This window comes from Dreissena polymorpha, chromosome 8 (genome assembly GCF_020536995.1).
Source record: "Dreissena polymorpha isolate Duluth1 chromosome 8, UMN_Dpol_1.0, whole genome shotgun sequence".
Classification (NCBI taxonomy): domain Eukaryota; kingdom Metazoa; phylum Mollusca; class Bivalvia; order Myida; family Dreissenidae; genus Dreissena; species Dreissena polymorpha.
In genome coordinates this window covers 31,761,047-31,779,323 of record NC_068362.1, presented here as the reverse complement: position 1 = coordinate 31,779,323, position 18,277 = coordinate 31,761,047, and the positions used below count along the sequence as shown (strand labels likewise).

General features: G+C 35.2%; 1 protein-coding gene and 1 long non-coding RNA gene across 3 annotated transcripts in view; one reads left to right on the top strand and one right to left on the bottom strand.

Annotated features, from left to right (window-relative positions):
* Window positions 1-18,277, bottom strand: part of LOC127841392 (uncharacterized) — a 605,785-nt gene that overhangs the window by 203,924 nt on the left and 383,584 nt on the right. The gene's annotated exons all lie outside the window — the stretch shown is intronic.
* On the top strand, window positions 11,919-13,206 carry LOC127841405 (uncharacterized). The gene is made up of 3 exons (XR_008030965.1): window positions 11,919-12,370; window positions 12,632-12,736; window positions 13,170-13,206. It is a non-coding gene; the product is annotated as an uncharacterized LOC127841405 (long non-coding RNA).

Here is an 18,277-nt window from a genome sequence, read left to right as displayed (position 1 = left end):
TTCTTTACGGCATTTGCGTGTGTACAAAAACCCGTTAAAACAGGCCGACTTTGTCCGCGATTTACAGGCCGACTACGACCCTGCCATAAAATATTTTGATATGGTTAGAATCTGTAGATAATCTTCTTTACAACGGTACCATTATAATTAATATTGGACGAATAATTATGAAGTTATAACCATTTATATCGGTTCCGTGTTTTCTTTTCGGCATTTGCGTGTGTAAAAAAAAACGTTAAAACAGGCCGACTTTGTCCGCGATTTACAGGCCGACTACGATCCTGCCATAAAATATTTTGATATGGTTAGAATCTGCAGAGGATCTTCTTTACAACGGTACCATTATAATTAATATCGGACGAATAATAATGAAGTTATAACCATTTATATCGGTTCCGGGTTTTCTTTTCGGCATTTGCGTGTGTAAAAAAACGTTAAAACAGGCCGACTTTGTCCGCGATTTACAGGCCGACTACGACCTTGCCATAAAATATTTTGATATGGTTAGAATCTGTACAGGATCTTCTTTACAACGGTACCATTATAATTAATATTGGACGAATAATTATGAAGTTATAACCATTTATATCGGTTCCGTGTTTTCTTTTCGGCATTTGCGTGTGTAAAAAAAACGTTAAAACAGGCCGACTTTGTCCGCGATTTACAGGCCGACTACGACCCTGCCATAAAATATTTTGATATGGTTTGAATATGTAGAGGATCTTCTTTACAACGGTACCATTATAATTAATATCGGACGAATAATAATGAAGTTATAACTATTTATATCGGTTCCGGGTTTTCTTTTCGGCATTTGCGTGTGTAAAAAAAACGTTAAAACAGGCCGACTTTGTCCGCAATTTACAGGCCGACTACGACCCTGCCATAAAATATTTTGATATGGTTAGAATTTGTAGAGGATCTTCTTTACAACGGTACCATTATAATTAATATCGGACGAATAATAATGAAGTTATAACCATTTATATCGGTTCCGGGTTTTACCTTAAAGATTTCCGGGTTTTCCGGATATTTCCGGGTTTTATACCTGCCCTTATATAACACGTATTTCTGTAAACTCGAATCAATCTAATACATGGTTAAAACATGATACCTTTCACAGCCGACATCAAACCGCGTGTCTTTTGTGGAGAAATCAACAAAACAAAAATCTTCTTCCATACTGTCTTGGGCGGAAGTTGTGAAATGACATTTTAAGGTTACAGTACACTAAATAACCGTTTCTTGAAGAATGTACTCTCTAAACAAATACCATAATTGACAGGAAGGCATTTTTACACTTTTATCTATTATTCGGGTGTTATCTTTCGGAGATAATGGTAGGGCATGAATAGGTGTTCACTACTGAATCCCTGAAATATGATAAACTTGAAGACTATAGTAAACCATCGCACTGAAAAAGGTTACATTCCACTAAGAAACGGCCGAAAAAAAAAGTTGCAAAAACAGCCGATTTTGATTTGTGTCAAGTTCTTTCTTGCATTGAACATGGCATATCTTTTTTATTGCATTCCGCTTAGAATGGCCTTTAAGAAAATGTATGATTATAGACTATGTGCAAAATGTTGCATTTATTTTGGCCTAAAGTTGTCGCTTTCACATTGAATTATATAGGGAAACTATTGAGTGTATTCTGACCTAAATTAAGCAAAGCTAAAGAAATGGTTACACTGCACTAACTGTTTTGTTTTTTACCCAAGTGTCTGGGTCTAATGTGAAAATACTGAGCTCAGGCCGAGGATTGAACCCCCAACCTTCAGAGAGGTAGTCGGTAAAGAGCTAGCCCAACAGCAAGGCTGTTGGAAGTGACCTTATTTCACTACATGTCTATTGCTAGCAGTTGAAATCGTATAGTGTATAACAGAGTTGTTGGAATAAGGTCACTTTCTTATGACTGTGTAATCGTTTCGTCTAGCTATCTGACCGTCGCTACCGCTTTTGGACAGTGGCGCGAAAAGGATTATCAATCAAGTGCTCGTGCGCATAAACGGTGTTAGCATGAAGTATAACAATAGTGGTTAAACACTACTAATACTACAACTACAATTCTAATAACAATTGACTATGCCTACTTAAAGATAGTGGCTTTGAAATATAACATCGATTTAATCAACCTATGACATTATAATCACCCTATGACAATATCCCCCCGGTGTATAAATGTCGTCCCGACATTTAAATTAATATCAACACATAGAGAAAATAATAAGTCAATAGGGTTCTTATATTTTAAGCAAATATGCTTAAACTTTTAACTTAGAGCATGTCAGAACCGGCTTTATACGGACTACTAAATAACAAACGCATATATAGTGAAACATCTATATATTTTTAAAAATTCACCACATTTTGAATATTACAAACTGACATTAAGCAATATTCACATTATTAGAGGCATGCATATTTATACTAAAAAAACACAATCACACGTGATACATATTAGCGATATTCAATTACTATATATCACAGCATAAAAAAACACACACGCACTCTCCGTTTTCACTTACGGTCAACGTTTACTGAATACAATTTGTCATATTGCACAAAGTTCACTGTCTCAATACACGAAATCTCTGGATGTTCTCCATTTAGGCGGATTTCGTTTCCTAGCGGAACGGCGTAAAACTGGAACTTCGTCAACACACGATTTTTCGTCGTCCTGGGAAACTGTTCTTCCGGCTCTCCGCTGCGGAATTACATACCGTGGTATGTCAACCAGTTCACTCTGTTGGTGCCTTTCTTTATACTGTGGAACACTGCCACTACTGGTTAAGTCCACTCCAAAGGGTAGTAACAGATTGCGATGAAGGCGACGTATGCGTTTAGCTCTCAGATCATCCCTCCTGACGTCATAGACTGGAATTTCAGGATTAGGTTGGCCTAAAACTACATACGGCGTATCTTCCCAGCGATCAGCTATTTTCTGCTTTCCCTTTAAGGTAACATTTCGCACAAGAACAAGATCTCCAGGTTGGATTTTAGCAGCTCTTGCCTTCATGTCATATTGACGCTTAGTCACTTCCGCAGTCCTGTTAGCAATCTCTTTAGCTTTGTGGTATGAGGAAGCTAACCGTTCACGGAGATTTCGAGCGTACTCATTCTTGTACTTCGCACCAATATCGTCTGTGTTGAGACCTAGAAGTGCATCCACTGCTAACCTTGGGTGGCGCCAAAACATCAAGAAGTAAGGTGCGTACCCAGTACTATTGTGAATAGTCGAGTTATATGCGTGAACCATTGGACTTACATAGTCCTTCCAGTTGCTTTTCTTATCTTCCTCTAATGTTCCCAACATTTGTATTAAGGTTTGGTTAAACCTCTCTACCATTCCATTGCCCATTGCATGATAAGGAGTAGTGCGGGATTGCTGTATGCCTGCAAGTTGACAAATTTCTTGAATGAGGCTGGACATAAAATTGGCTCCTTTATCACTATGTATCCTTTCCGGAAATCCGTAGTGAACGAAGAATTTTTCAAAAAGGACACGGGCGGTTGTACGAGCTGTCTGGTTGGTGGTAGGAAATGCTTGGGCATATCTGCTGAAATGGTCAGTGATTACGAGGATATTCTCAAAGCCACCTTTAGATCTCTCGAGACTAAGAAAATCTAAACACACCATTTCCATAGGAGCAGATGTCTGAATACTGACCAATGGAGCTGCCTCTGCATGTGTCTTGCGCCGAATACATCTAGGACAACTGGCTACGTTGCGACTAATAAAAGTGTCCATACCAGGCCAGTAGAATCTCTGTTTAAACAATGACGCGGTTCGGTCCCTACCCTGATGGCCTAGATCATCGTGTAGGGCACGGAACACTTCACCCCGTAACTGACTGGGTAGTATAAGCTGTCTATACAACTGGTTCCCATAATTGGCTATACGATAAAGAACGCCATCCCTCAGTTCCAATTTGTTCCAGTCTCTCAAATACTTATTTGCAGCTGAAAACTCACTCGAGGTCGGTTGAAGAGTCGGCCTGGTGCCTTGCTGGATATGGTTTATGAGTTCGGCAATTACTGGATCAGACAGTTGAGATTTTCGCCAATCTTTCGAACTCAAAGCATATGCTTGTATAATGTCGTCTGGAACAGTTGTTTCTTGTTCAAGTTTGTCAATCACGTCGGGATCAGCTATACTAAAGCATAAAGGTGCTTCTTCGACTGTAGCCATCACAGCTGTAGCCAATGCAGTTAAAACATCTGTATCTACGGTCTTTCTGCTGAGTCCATCCGCATCGACATTCTGACGTCCGGCGCGATAGCGCGGAGTAAACTCATAATTAGCCAATGCTGCCATCCAACGCTGACCAGTGGCGTCCAACTTGGCTGTAGTGGTGACATAAGTGAGAGGGTTATTGTCAGTAACCACTTCAAACTTGGTTCCATATAGATAATCATGGAATTTTTCCGATATCGCCCACTTCAAAGCGAGGAATTCCAGTTTATGGGCTGGGTAATTCTTTTCAGCTGGACTCAGAGAACGACTTGCATACGCAATCACCCTTTCCTTCCCATCTTGTTTTTGATAGAGGACTGCGCCAAAACCTTGTGACGACGCATCAGTGTGAACAACGAACGGAAGTTCATAGTTTGCAAAGGCAAGAATTAGAGGATTAACCAACTGCCTTTTTAACTCCTCAAAAGCCGATTGCTGTTCATCTGTCCATACAAACGGAACTTTCTTTGCCAATGCACTCGGTTTTTGTTTACTCTTGGGTTTGTTAGTGTGGCCAATCAGTAGGTTGTTGAGAGGTCTTGAAATCTTAGAAAAGTTTTAATGAAACGCCTGTAATATCCAACAAACCCTAAGCATTTCCGGACGTCTTTTACATTGCAAGGAACGGGCCAATTTTTCACCGTTTCAGTCTTTTCGGGGTCTGTACTTATTCCCTCCTCGGAGACAACATGGCCGAGATATGTTATTTTGGTTTTGAAGAATTCACATTTGGATGGCTTAATTGTAGGGATGTCAACGAATATCCGAAAATCCGAATATTCGGTCCCGGACCGAATATTCGGATACTGTTTTCCGAATCGAATATTCGGAAGAAAAAAAAATCGAGTAATTTCAAAGACTTTGTATTCGTAAAATTTGCTTCAAACATTGTCAAAAAAGTTGTTTCTCGTGTCATAATGTTTATTCCGGTAGGCGCGTTAATGCGTCGCTATGGTGATGACAGTATACCGGTCATAAATCCCGCTAACAAAGCCAGGCACTTTGTGTCAAAATGATGATAGGTGCAAATCGCGTCGGCAATCAAAACACCGACCTGCACTTGATCCAATGACTCGAATTACATTTAAAATTATCAAAGATTAAATGAGTAAAGGAAAAGCCACTTTGTGTAAAAACAAATAAGACCGTATGGCAATTAAAACACCGACCCGTATTGATCTAATAACTCGAATTACATTTAAAATGATCAAAGATTAAATGAGTAAAGAAAGAGCCGACTTGGTGTGAAAAACAAAACAGATCGTATGGTTATAATCACGTTGTCCAATCAAAAAAGCTTTTAGAAAATAATTCACTCAATCTCTAATGAGTATTTGCGTATCGTATGGTCCAAACATTAATTAATTACTCAATATTCAATCAGGTATTATACTTAAAGAAATGTTTTTGGTATTTCACCCTCATTTAATTGAAAATATTATAATTGCTACACGCATAAAGTAAATATCTGTCCACGCAAAATGCCACCTACGCCTTCCGCTGCTTGGAAGTATTTCACGACATCATCCGATAAGAAGTCGCAGATCCAAGTGTCTTTTAAACGTGGCAACTTTAAAAGACTGACTGTTTAGTCTGTTAAACAGGTTCAAAGTGTGTTGTGGCTATGTACATACTAAGTAATTCGTTTAAGTTCAGCTTTAATTATATGTAGATCTAACTGTTTTGTCATGTAATTATTTTGTCGTCATGTAATATTATGTTTCTCGTTCTATTGTTGATGTACGATATAATAGTTTAAAAACAGTTTTTGTCATTCAATTTTAACAATAAAAAGTAATCAACAACATAAGCTTCGAATTAACGACTGCAACGCCGTGTCAATATTTAAACACTTCCGGTGAACTTCCGGTAAAAACGAAAGTAGAATTCATGGAGTAATGGTACGGTAAACAAAGTTGACTTTTTTCCAACAGATGTTGACCGAATATCCGAATATTCGTTCGGAAGGGTGACCGAATATTCGAATACCGAAATCGGTATTCGTTGCCATCCCTACTTAATTGTAAGATTGTAGGAAGCTAATCTTGAAAAAACTTCGTCCAATCTATGGATATGGCTTTGAATATCTTTGGAAAAAATGAGGATGTCGTCCAAGTAGATGAGGCAGTCTCGTAGATTAAGATCTCCCATGCAACGTTCCATCAATCGTTGGAAGGTTGCGGGGGCATTGCATAACCCAAAGGGCATACGGTTGCACTCATAAAACCCCAGGCCTCCAACCTGAAACGCAGTCTTCTCCTTATCTTCCTCCTCAAGTTCTACCTGCCAGTATCCGGCTTTCAAGTCTAGTTTGGATAAATATTTGGACCCTGATAACAAGTGTAAGGTGTCTTCAATTCGTGGTAAAGCATAACTGTCTTTCTTCGTTCTCTCATTGAGTTTCCGGAAGTCGATGCAAAATCGAATTGTACCATTTTTCTTTCTCACAATTACACAGTTTGAAGACCAAGGACTTCTTGATTCTCGAATTGCTCCCATGTCCAGCATTTCTTTCAAGTGTTCTCTGACTTCATTAAATACTCCAGGTGGGATTCTTCGATATGGTTCTTTAAAAGGTGTTTCATTGTTTAGGTTGATAGAGTGCTTTACGGTTGAGGTATGTCCAAGATCCAGGGGATGTTTTGGAAAGATTGTATCATATTTTTGGAACAGCTTATACACTTGATTTTTTTCATTATCGGTCAAATCGGTCTGTTCTAAATTAACACCATATTGATGTTTAATATCTCCGTCTTCAACTTTTCCTTTCTTTGCGGGTGCTGTTTCAGTCTGTATTGCTGCAGTCAATGGCTCTAAAACGGGTGCTTCTCGTAATACTTGCACTTCGTTTAATTGGCATAGGCTCTGTCTTGCCTTGATCTTAATTGGTCTTGCTGTTACGTTGCAGATTCTTACCGGTATTCTTGCGATTCGACTAGCGTTATTCACAGTGACCACGCGTGGACAAACAATAGCACTATGAGAGTGTTCATCTTCAAATGCCTCTGTAATTGCTGCGTCAGTATTCTTGATCTTCCTTACAAATCCAGTAACTGTTCTGGTTTCCATTGGATGTAAGGTTATGGGTTTCGTTGCAGTTACTCTACCGATAAACGGATTGATGGACATCATGGCTGCTTCCCACTCATCAGGTAAATTATCTGTATTTCTGCATTGTTGAATATTGCGAATTAAATTCGTACCTAGAAGGACTGGAGCTACACCATGATACTGTGACACCGGGATAACCAATAAAACGGTAAGTATTGGTGTAGAGGTAAGTTGTGTTTCTATAGATGCTTCGATGTATCCAGTATATGGAACTTTCATGCCATTTGCACCTTTTAGATCTATTTGAAAATCATCTATAGAATTCAATTCAGGTTTGTGATCCATGTTATCATAAAATTCTTCAGTGATGGAGCTGACCTGTGAGCCACTGTCAATCAAAGCTTTAACTAGAATTCCGTTTATTTTGATGTCTGTTAAATTAGGGTCTCCGATCATTCTTTGCAGTAAGTCTCCTTTTTCATGTTGTTCATCAGTCAATGTGTCGGGGCATATTTTGTTCATGCCGCTCTCATCAGCCCCCGCGATCAGAGCCTCTGTTGGTTTAAATGTTGTGTTTTAGGTTGTTGTTCTGTCGGATCTTGTCTTAAGTACCCTCGAGTTGGATATTGACCTCGATAACTTCTAAATCCTCTTCCTCTGTTCATGTTTCTGTAACGACCTATATGACATCTTCTATAATTTGGTTGGTCGGATGTTCGATTTTCAAAACGTGACTCGTTTCTATCTTGTGATGGTTTCTCTTTTGACATCTCATTCAACTTCTTCTCCATAAGATTCATTTTCTCTGTGAGATCCTTTAATATTTTCATTTGCTCATCAATGTGCAGTACGTTACTCTCTTTAGGCAGTTCTGTTCCTTTACATACAGCCATTTCCTGTTCTTCCCTTCTGACTTTAACTTTCAACTCTTCGAATGTTGAGACCGTTTCAAAGTACACTCTGGTTGCATTTCGCAATTCAGTATTATTGATTTGCCTCCAGAATCTCGTTCTCAACATTGTATCTTTCTTATCTTCTTGTATTTCATTTCGATTAATGGCCTTCTGGATAAGGGTCTCCAACCGTATGGCCCATGTCGTTATATCTTCGTATTTTTCTTGTTTGGCATTATAAAATTCTTCCATAACACTTTGGCCCGTCTTGATATCACCAAAATTTGTTTCCAAAGTTGTAAGTATTTCTTGCAGGCTTGCATCAGGCTTTAAAGTTGTGAGAACTTTTCTTGGCTTTCCGGTGATGGAATTTCTTATCGACTGTCTCAATACATCTTGGTGATAAATGCCAGATTTCATCATACATTCAATTTCAAGTTTCCATTCATTGAATGTTTGAGGATCAGAGAACTTTGGAACATTAGGCTTTATTACAAAAGGCACTTTAGGTTCACGTACTGCTTTTATGTCAGTGTCCAAATCATCTGCACAATACTCTCCCTCTAGGGAACTTAAAGTGCTTTGTTTCTCCAACAGACTCTCTTCTAACTCTTGCTTTTGCTGTAATAGTCGTCTTATTTGTTGTTGCTTGAGCTTTCTCTTAGCTGCTTTTAATTTTTCCGTTTTATTTCTACTTGCAATTTCATCCATCATTTGTATTTCTCTCTGTTTCATGTCTTCTATCTCCTTCTTTAATTGCTGTACTACTTCAATTTCAATACTATTTTCGTCATCTGAGTACGTGTCATCATCATCTGTTATATATGTATCTCCCTCCTTTTTAATTCTGGCCTCAGAATTCAATCTGTGTATCTGATCCACATTGCCATGTTTCTTTCTATGTGACATTTTCAATTTGCTATTTCCTCTATCATTATGATATTCATGATTAACATCTATGTTCAGTAGTCCATCATCACATTTGTCGACATTATAGTTCCTCTGAACTTTCAACCTGTCACCACGATCAGTTACATGCTTCTTGGCTTTGCTGTCCAGCCATTTTAACTCCTTGTCAACGGTGTCTGTGGTACTCTCTGAACAAGTCTCTGAACGTTCCAATTCACTTTCATGGTACCTAATGCCCCTACTGATGCTACTGATATCATCTATATGTCCATATTCATCTACCGTTATTATAGATCTGCTCATTTTAGCATTGTCTTTATATCTCACGTCATCTCTTTTATATTCATCTGTGTTTATGTCCTTAAACTGTGTATCATAACCACATGCTCCTTCTTGTTCCATGCTACCATCAGCATCTTCCAACGCATCAAATTCTTCGATTTCCAGAATCTGTCTTTCCAACTGTCTTCTTTTTTTCTTTCAGCCTTTCAATCTCTTTGTCTTCTAGTTTTATTCTGATTTCTTCACATTTGCGTTTGTGTAGGTCTTCTTTTTCTTGTCGAGCCTTGTGTCGCATTTCAAATACTCTCATTCTCTGTTTTTGCAATTCTGCTTATTGTTCCTCTTCAATCTCTTTGTCTCTTTGTTTAATGCTTGCGAGCTTTGTTCTCTTCTGAATTTGTCTCTCTTTATTATCAATATCTAATTTCAATTGTTCCCTTCGCATCAACCTTTTGTCTCTTTCAGATAAAGGATTATCCATGATTTAGCAGCTTTACAGCTAATTATCACTTAATATTAAGAAACTTCAATTTAATTCAACTTCACTTGACTTCAACACATCAGTTCACTTGTACACTTCACTTGTACACTTCAATCGAACACGTTATTTGAACACTTCACTTCACTTGAACACTTCACTTCATTTGAACACTTCACTTCACTTAAACAATTCACTTCACTTCTCTTTAATAGTTCATTCATTTGAACACTTAAATTCAAATCACAAATCACAATGCACAATTCAATTCAGAAATCACAATTCACAAATCAATTCACAATTCAATTCACAATTCAAATCACAATTAAATTCACACTTCCATTCACAATTCCATTCACAATTGAATTTACAATTCAATTCACAATTCAATTCACAATTCAATTCACAATTCAATTCACAATTCAAATCACAATTCAAATCACAATTCAATTCACACTTCCATTCACAATTCCATTCACAATTGAATTTACAATTCAATTCACAATTCAGTTCACAATTCAATTCAATGAATTTAGTTTAACATAACCTAATTTATTTTAATTAAATTCAAATCAAATAAACTTAACCTAATTTAATTTAATTCAAGTCATTTCATTAAACTAAACCTTATTTAATTTCATTCCATTCACTTCAATTAAACTTAAACTAATTTAATTTAATTTAATCTTCTTTAATTTTATTTAATGTAATTTTATTTTATTTTATTTTTAATTTAATTAATTGAATTAAACTTAATTGAACTTAATATATTATATTACTATATATAAAGTAATTCAAACACCAAGTTCATCAAGTTCACTAAATTTATTTTATTTTAAAACCTACTGAAATCAGATTTTATTTAAAACAAATCAGTGAAATTTATTTTAACCAAATTTAAAGTATCTAAATTATATTTAGGTTAAAATGTTTTCAATATAATTTTAATCAAGATGATTAAGTACAATTTAAAATCTTCAATCTAATTAAAAATTATTTAGTGGGCAATTGTTAATTTATTTTTATTTTTTATTTTTGTATTGTTTTTATTTTATTATTGTTTTGTGATTAATTAATTGAGTTAATTTAATTTGACATTAGTTTTATTTCTTCAATGTAAATTCTGTTTATGTATCACACGTTTTAAGTTTAACCTATATTTTAAACCATGCGCCGCTGATGTTTGTACAACCTAACCAAACATATGGCACACAACTCCAATTTCAACTTTGTATACACACTAATAAGAAGTGCACATACAAAAATGCGTAACGATGTAAAATATACTGGGTATATTTTACACAACACAAACGGTTTAAAATACGCGATATAAAAACAACGCGCGACAGGTGGATCAGACCTCAATCAATGCTAAATAATATATTTAACGTTCAGCACAACCCGTTTAAAAAAATACGCATGAATTTATACAAAGTCACACGTATCTCCTTTTTCTGATAAAGGTACATATCAATTAAATCATTCTGATATCAATTGCACGAAATTTCACCTTCAAAATGTCACTAGAATGATTTTACCACTTACTCAATATTGTTTACACAACTACGCTACCTGCAGCCAATTGTATAAACAGTGGTTTAAATTTACTGTGGTAATTTGATTACCGCAGTAATTTGCATGGTTAGGTTACCGCCGTTTATATTCATTTGTATAAAAGATGGTTACTGCGCGGTTACCTAACCATTGAAATTTGTCAACTTACCGCAGTAAAATTACCAACAATGCAATACCGGTACTTAACATGACGTCATTTTCGCGCAAATTGTCAATTTGACAGCCGACGCTTTTGCAAAATGGAAAATGTCAACAAAAGAGCGAAAGCTTTTAACGAGCGCGAAATCGAAGTAATGACAGATTTCATGAAATTGAATATTCACAAACTTAGAATGAATCATGGCTCGGGCGGTCCGGGCATGGTTGCTCGAGTCCGTGAGATTTGGGACGAACTTTTAGCTGGTGTAAACGCATGCGGAAACGGACCGAGGACACTACAACAAATCAAGGAAAAGTGGAGGAACATGGTAAATATAGAATTAGTATGTCTTTTACTAGAAATTTACATCAAATATACACCATTTCCAATTATACGAGTGAAATTGATTTAACGTACGACAAAATTAAGCGAGCACTGAGGGATATTTCGACCGGTGGTGGGCTCAAACCCTCGACTGCCGTAGTAACGACAGGTTTTTTTCTTTATTTGAGCTAACATCTCACACACGGGTGGCGCAAACTACAATTCATAGATTTCTAATTCACCTAGTAATGGCAGAATATCGAAGAATTTCAAAAGGCGAAATGAAATGTATCCATTTATGTTATATTTATTTTAGACCAAAAACGCTAAAGCCGACGTTTCAAAGGAGCGAAACCATGCTGCCGCTACGGGGGGAGGACCGCCATTGACTGAAATGTCGCAGACCTCGCAGGCGGTGGCGAGTCTGTTTGCCCACTCGGCATCGTTTCATGGCGTCGTGGACGACGCAGATACCGTCATCGGTATGTTTAATATTGTTTTAAGATTATAGTAATACAACTGAAAGATATTCCCGATATTTCATCTTCATATTTTTACCATAGCCACATATAATAAATACTATTATGAAAAAAAATCGAATACTCCAAACGATTTCTTCTCTTGCCTTGTGTTATTAATTATCCATTGTCAGTGATACATTAGATCCTTTCCAATCATTTTCGAAACAATTTCAGTTATACTCCTAACACATTCACGCATTAATTAAATCCGAATCGTTGTAGCGGTTACTCCTCCATCGCCGGGATTCCTGGGCCTGCCCATAATGGAGTTATTAACCGCCATGGACATCCCGGATCCCTTCGGTGTGGCGGAAACCTTTCAAGACAGTAAGTACAGACACTTTAAAACTCCATGCTTTAACTTACAGGAACCGAAATACGACTGTCTACTTCGACATCCACAGACTAAATGACGTTGACTTTACACAGCGACTGTTCCAAAATGTTTGGGTAAACTCAATGACTATGCTTTTGAAATGTGCATTGTGTACATTTAAAAAAAGTTGTTCCTTTCCTTATAGTTATATCGAAGATGCACAAATATTCACCACTTATACGTTTGATGTACACATCTGTTTGTCAATGCGGTTTTTAGCAGTAACATGCTAGATAAATGAATATGTGTATTGTTTTGTTCATAAAACTTACCCGTGTTATAAATGAGCGATTCCGTAAAGAGCAATATGTAGGGGTCCAATGAGGGAAAACTATTTCCCTTATTTTTTGTTTAAGATAAGGATTTGTTTAATTAAATTTCCAGATACGCCGAGATGCCCGAGAAGCAAGGAAAACTCAAGAGGTAAGTTCTTTCATCAACATAACTCTAAGTCTATAAAATAATATGTACGAAATAAAAAAATATATATTTGTAAATGTTAACAGTGTTTCAATATTTATTGAAATGAATTGTATATATCATAAAATGTAATGCTATAATTACAAATACTTCTTACACTAGTAACAGTACCACTAATAGTACAAGTGCTAGTGCTACCACTACCCCTAAAACTACCGGTACTATGCTACTGCTACTGCTTGTGGTAATACTACTTCTACAGCTACTTCTAGTGCAACTAATACTACAACTGCTGCTTCTAGTGCTACTACTACTACTAATACTAATACTACTTCTACAGCTACTTCTAGTGCTACTACTACTACTACTATGACTGATATGTCTACTTCTACTGCTACTACTCATACTTATGTAACTACTTCTATTACTACTACTACTTCCACCACCACCACCACCACCACATTTTCTTCTGTTTTCCTGTTTTATTCTTTTAAATAACTTAAAATTATAAAATATATTTGGATATTTGTTGTTCTATCTAGCAACATCTGTTCCATCAGCCTCAACCTCAACCCCACTGCCCAGTGACAGTAGCAGAAAGAGGTAATAATGGGATATGTAAACATGAGAACTATAACTATTGATAAATCAGGAGTATTCTTTTTGTTGAATCATTTTCTTTTTATTGGCAAGTTCATGAAATGTAAATGCTTGATATTATTATGTCTTTTTGTTAAAGCTTCAATTCATTAAAATGTTCATTTAAATGTAAGATCAAGTACATGTACTTTGTGACATACTTTTCAACATTGATCTTTAAGGACTCTCAAAGATGCCCAGTTAGAGGCCCTGGAAAGCCAGGCAGAGATGAGTCGGGAGGGGGCAGCATGTTACCGAAAAGTTGCACGACTTGCAGAGTTATTGATAGAACGCCTTGAAAAATAATGAAAACATTTATTATTCTCGTTAATGTTATTTTACTGTTAAATCTTTTTGTTTGATAGTTTGATTTGTTAATAACAACAACAGTTAATACAATAATAATTTATTTTACTGCATATGTTCATGCATTTTCACCATTTTAATTGCAATAAATATTTCATTTTCCTATACAAAGATGTCACTGTTTATATACAATTGAAAGCTTGAAGTACACATACATTGCACTATTACTTTATTAAATTAATAAACACAGAGGAAAAATGGCAATACAATGTAAACAAGAACAGCAAATTTCCTGTGATATTTTCAAAAAGAAATCAGAATAACAATTAGTAATTTTTTAGATAAATTTCATAAATGAAACAAGCAATTCCTTGAATTGATATCACCCGCCGAAAAGCGCCAAATAAAGAACAGGGCAGTAACTGTAAAGTAACACAGTGCAGGGCTATAGATATCAGTGAAAATAATTGCAATAACATTGCATTGCAATTCTCCACACTGATATCTATACACTCATGTCTTTTTTTATGTAGAAATCTCTTTTATCGTATCCTAGATATAGCCCTAAAAAGTTACACCATATAAACAACAAAGGACAATAACTCTTTATTTTAGAATGTTAAGGGTTATCGTTCTTGTTCATGGTATACACCCACGCCTGACAAGTTTATGACAGACAGACAGACGAACAACGCTCAAACTATATCCCTCCGCCTTCGGGTTGCAGGGAGATAACAAGAAGAATGAAATTATTATCAATGTAGCACTGTAACATTCAACATGAAAAACATAGTGGAAAAAACACTTAAACAAAATACTGTTCAATCAGTCTATTCCTTACACCACGTCCGTCCATTGGTCCGTCAAAGTTCTGTACGTCCGGTTGTTCGTCAAGGTCGTCTTGAACATCCGGGTTCGGTTCCCCCCACATCCGTCTCATGTTGTGCAGCACAGCGCACGCCAATACTATCCGCGTCACCTTTGCAGGCTTCATTCGAATCTGAAAATGAAATACTTCTAATAATAATTAATAAATAAATAAAATCCTAACTGCAACATTCACATAATATGTGTCGTGTTCTGAGAAAACTGAGCATAATGCATGTGCTAAGTGTCGTCCCATAATCAGGGACGACAATTTTTCATGTAAATGATATCTCTTCTTAGCAAAAATCCAGTTTAAGCGGAAAGTGTTGTTCCTGATTAGCCTGTGGGGACTGCACAGGCTAATCTGGGACGACACTTTGAGCACATGCATTATGCCCAGTTTTCTCAGAACACAGCATATATGTTGGTCATTATTTTCAGATTGGCAATGTTAGCAGTAATGAATTAAAGGGACTTATTCACATAATGTGTCTTCACATGGGTTGCCATTTATTTTATACTTTGTATAACCATCCACGTATTGTTGCAAAATATAACGATAACAAAGGAATCGAATAAGATTAAGTCGGCGGCATTAGTGTTATTTCTCACACTGACATAAAAATTTCATTTATTTCTTGAATCTGTGACAAAAAGTTGAAAAATTCAAATTTTTATAAACTGTAAACAAGTCCCTTTTATTATGCATTCATGACAATTAAATTAAGCATACTTATCCAAACAAGGATGTTTATTATAAAATGAAATACCAGTTATTAAGTATCAATCTTCATTAAGGTAAATTTTAAGCTTCCTGCATGAAACATTAATGAATATTGGTAAATTTTAACTGCTTTTGTGTTGACAAAAGACCTTATTCATTCAATTATTAAAGTTTATTATTAAATTTATTATTATTAAATCAAACATTAAATCTACCTCCACATGCAATATATGGAAGGTCCTCTTCCATACACCAAAGCACCTCTCTATAATGTTTCGCGTGCTTATGTGTGCTTGGTTGTACCGTTCTTCGGCTTCATTTCCTGTGATAATGGTAACAATAATGATAATTATAGTTATTCTCATAATAATTACTAGTATTCATTTTATTATTATTTTCATTTAACCTTTTTGCTTTTTTAACAGCATATTAGTATTATTGTCGTTTTTAGTGCATTTAACAATTTATAATGAATTATTTTGTATATCATAATAAGTTTTTAATAAATAATTCATATTAGTGATATAATTATAAAAGCATTTGTACCTCAATGATTTTGCTCATTATACCAACACAGAACTGAATTTCATTCATAAACTAGTTGAAACAAATTATGATATTTAAAAACACAACAACTGATCTTACTTGGATGCAATATGGGTGTCATTAGGAATGGTCGACAGGGATAGCCACTGTCTCCCAACAGCCAACCACGTCCAGGATCTGCATGTAAGATAGATATATAGCAAATCACACATATCACAACACATACATGTTTATTAAATAATTTATTTAATTTTTAATGATATAACATAGTATAACTGTAAGGTATAATGTATTTTAGGATTAAGTACATGACTACATCACAGTCTATCTTTACTTTATTATAAAATACTAGGAGTCTATGGAAGTCACAACATGAACATACTAGTAAAACTCTACCTGTTAAATAAATAAATAACTTTCAACATTATATGAGGTATTACAATTTTAATGCATTACCTTGATGATTTGCATCTAAATCAGGGCTCGAAATTAACACTCGCACACTCGCAAAATGCGAGTGAAAAATACCGATTGCGAGTTAAGTTTTAAGCCACTCGTATTTTTTTGCGAGTAAAGAAATAGTGAAAAAATAGTAATATTGCTTAATGCGTTCGACGTCATGAACGCTAAACCGTATGTCAATTTATAGAACGTCCGAATACCCGTATGCTTAAGCGCGCACCTTGTATGTAGACTGGTATAATATAGTACAGATACACAGATGGTATTGGTACATAGAACGTGAAACATTCGATTATTCACACGTGTTCATTGAACTTGAACAGCCATGGCGTTGAAGCAGAAAATAACTTGTTTCTTTTTGCCCACAGACGGAAATAACAATATAAGTAATAAGATAAAGCAAAGTTAACAGTTGAGTAAAAAAAAAACAGAAATTAAATCCTTCTACGAAAACATTAAAAAAGTGGGAAAAAGAACTTAATAAATAACAAATATTTGCAAGAATGTTTTTGATTTTGCGAGTTAGTATTAAAGCTGCTCGCAATGTTTTGCAAGTAGAAAAAAAAGTTAAATTCGAGCCCTGTCTAAATGTCTGCCAACGTTGGACATCCTGAAAACGTGGGCATCATGGCAGCTTCCTGGCCAGCAAGCATTCATGCTTGTAAAATTCCCTATTGAAAATGGATTTAAAACATGAGCTAAACATTTTATTCTGTGTATCATAATTAATTTACATAATAATCTCAGGGTTGTTATTTTGTATAATTATGCTGAAAATGTATGTGAATTTTAATTTTAGCTGAAGTTTTTATAATAGATTAAATAAAACAATGTCTTTTGATAGATTCTGTTACCAGATAACACAATTAAACATATTTTAATTTAATAGTTAACAAAGATAACATGTAAAATTTATTTGATTTGCAATTTGTAAATATGTAACTCAAGATTTTTTAACATTAAAATCTTTTGTTTAATTTAATGGATGTCCTCACTATTACTGCATTAGATTTACAATAGATGAACTATTTTTAGAGATTTATCTTGAGTTAAATAAGAGAAAATAATGTTGTTCTAAATGTAAAGCAGCTTTGCAATAGTCTTAACTGTTAGAATTCTTTTACAAAACAAATAATTAATTTTATATTTCTATCAAATTAGATATATAATGGGCTATTAATTTTCAGAGATAACACTTATAAAATGTGCAATTTCTTTCTCTTGGGAAATTTTATTTTTATGTCTTGTTCAAAGACACAAAAAGTTATTACAATTTTTAATGAAGATTTTTGGTCCAAATTTAAATATTATATTTTGCATGCACCATAAATGATTTATAATTAAATTCTTACAGAGAAATTGTCTTAGTTAATACACATTTGCAATATAAACATATTGTAATATCTACCTCCTATGATAATAAACAAACTATCAAACTAAACCTTAGCTTTCAATATTTAAACATTTTACATATGGGTAAATACAAGATTTTTCAGTGGGTACCCCGTAGGGAACCTCAATGTCCAAA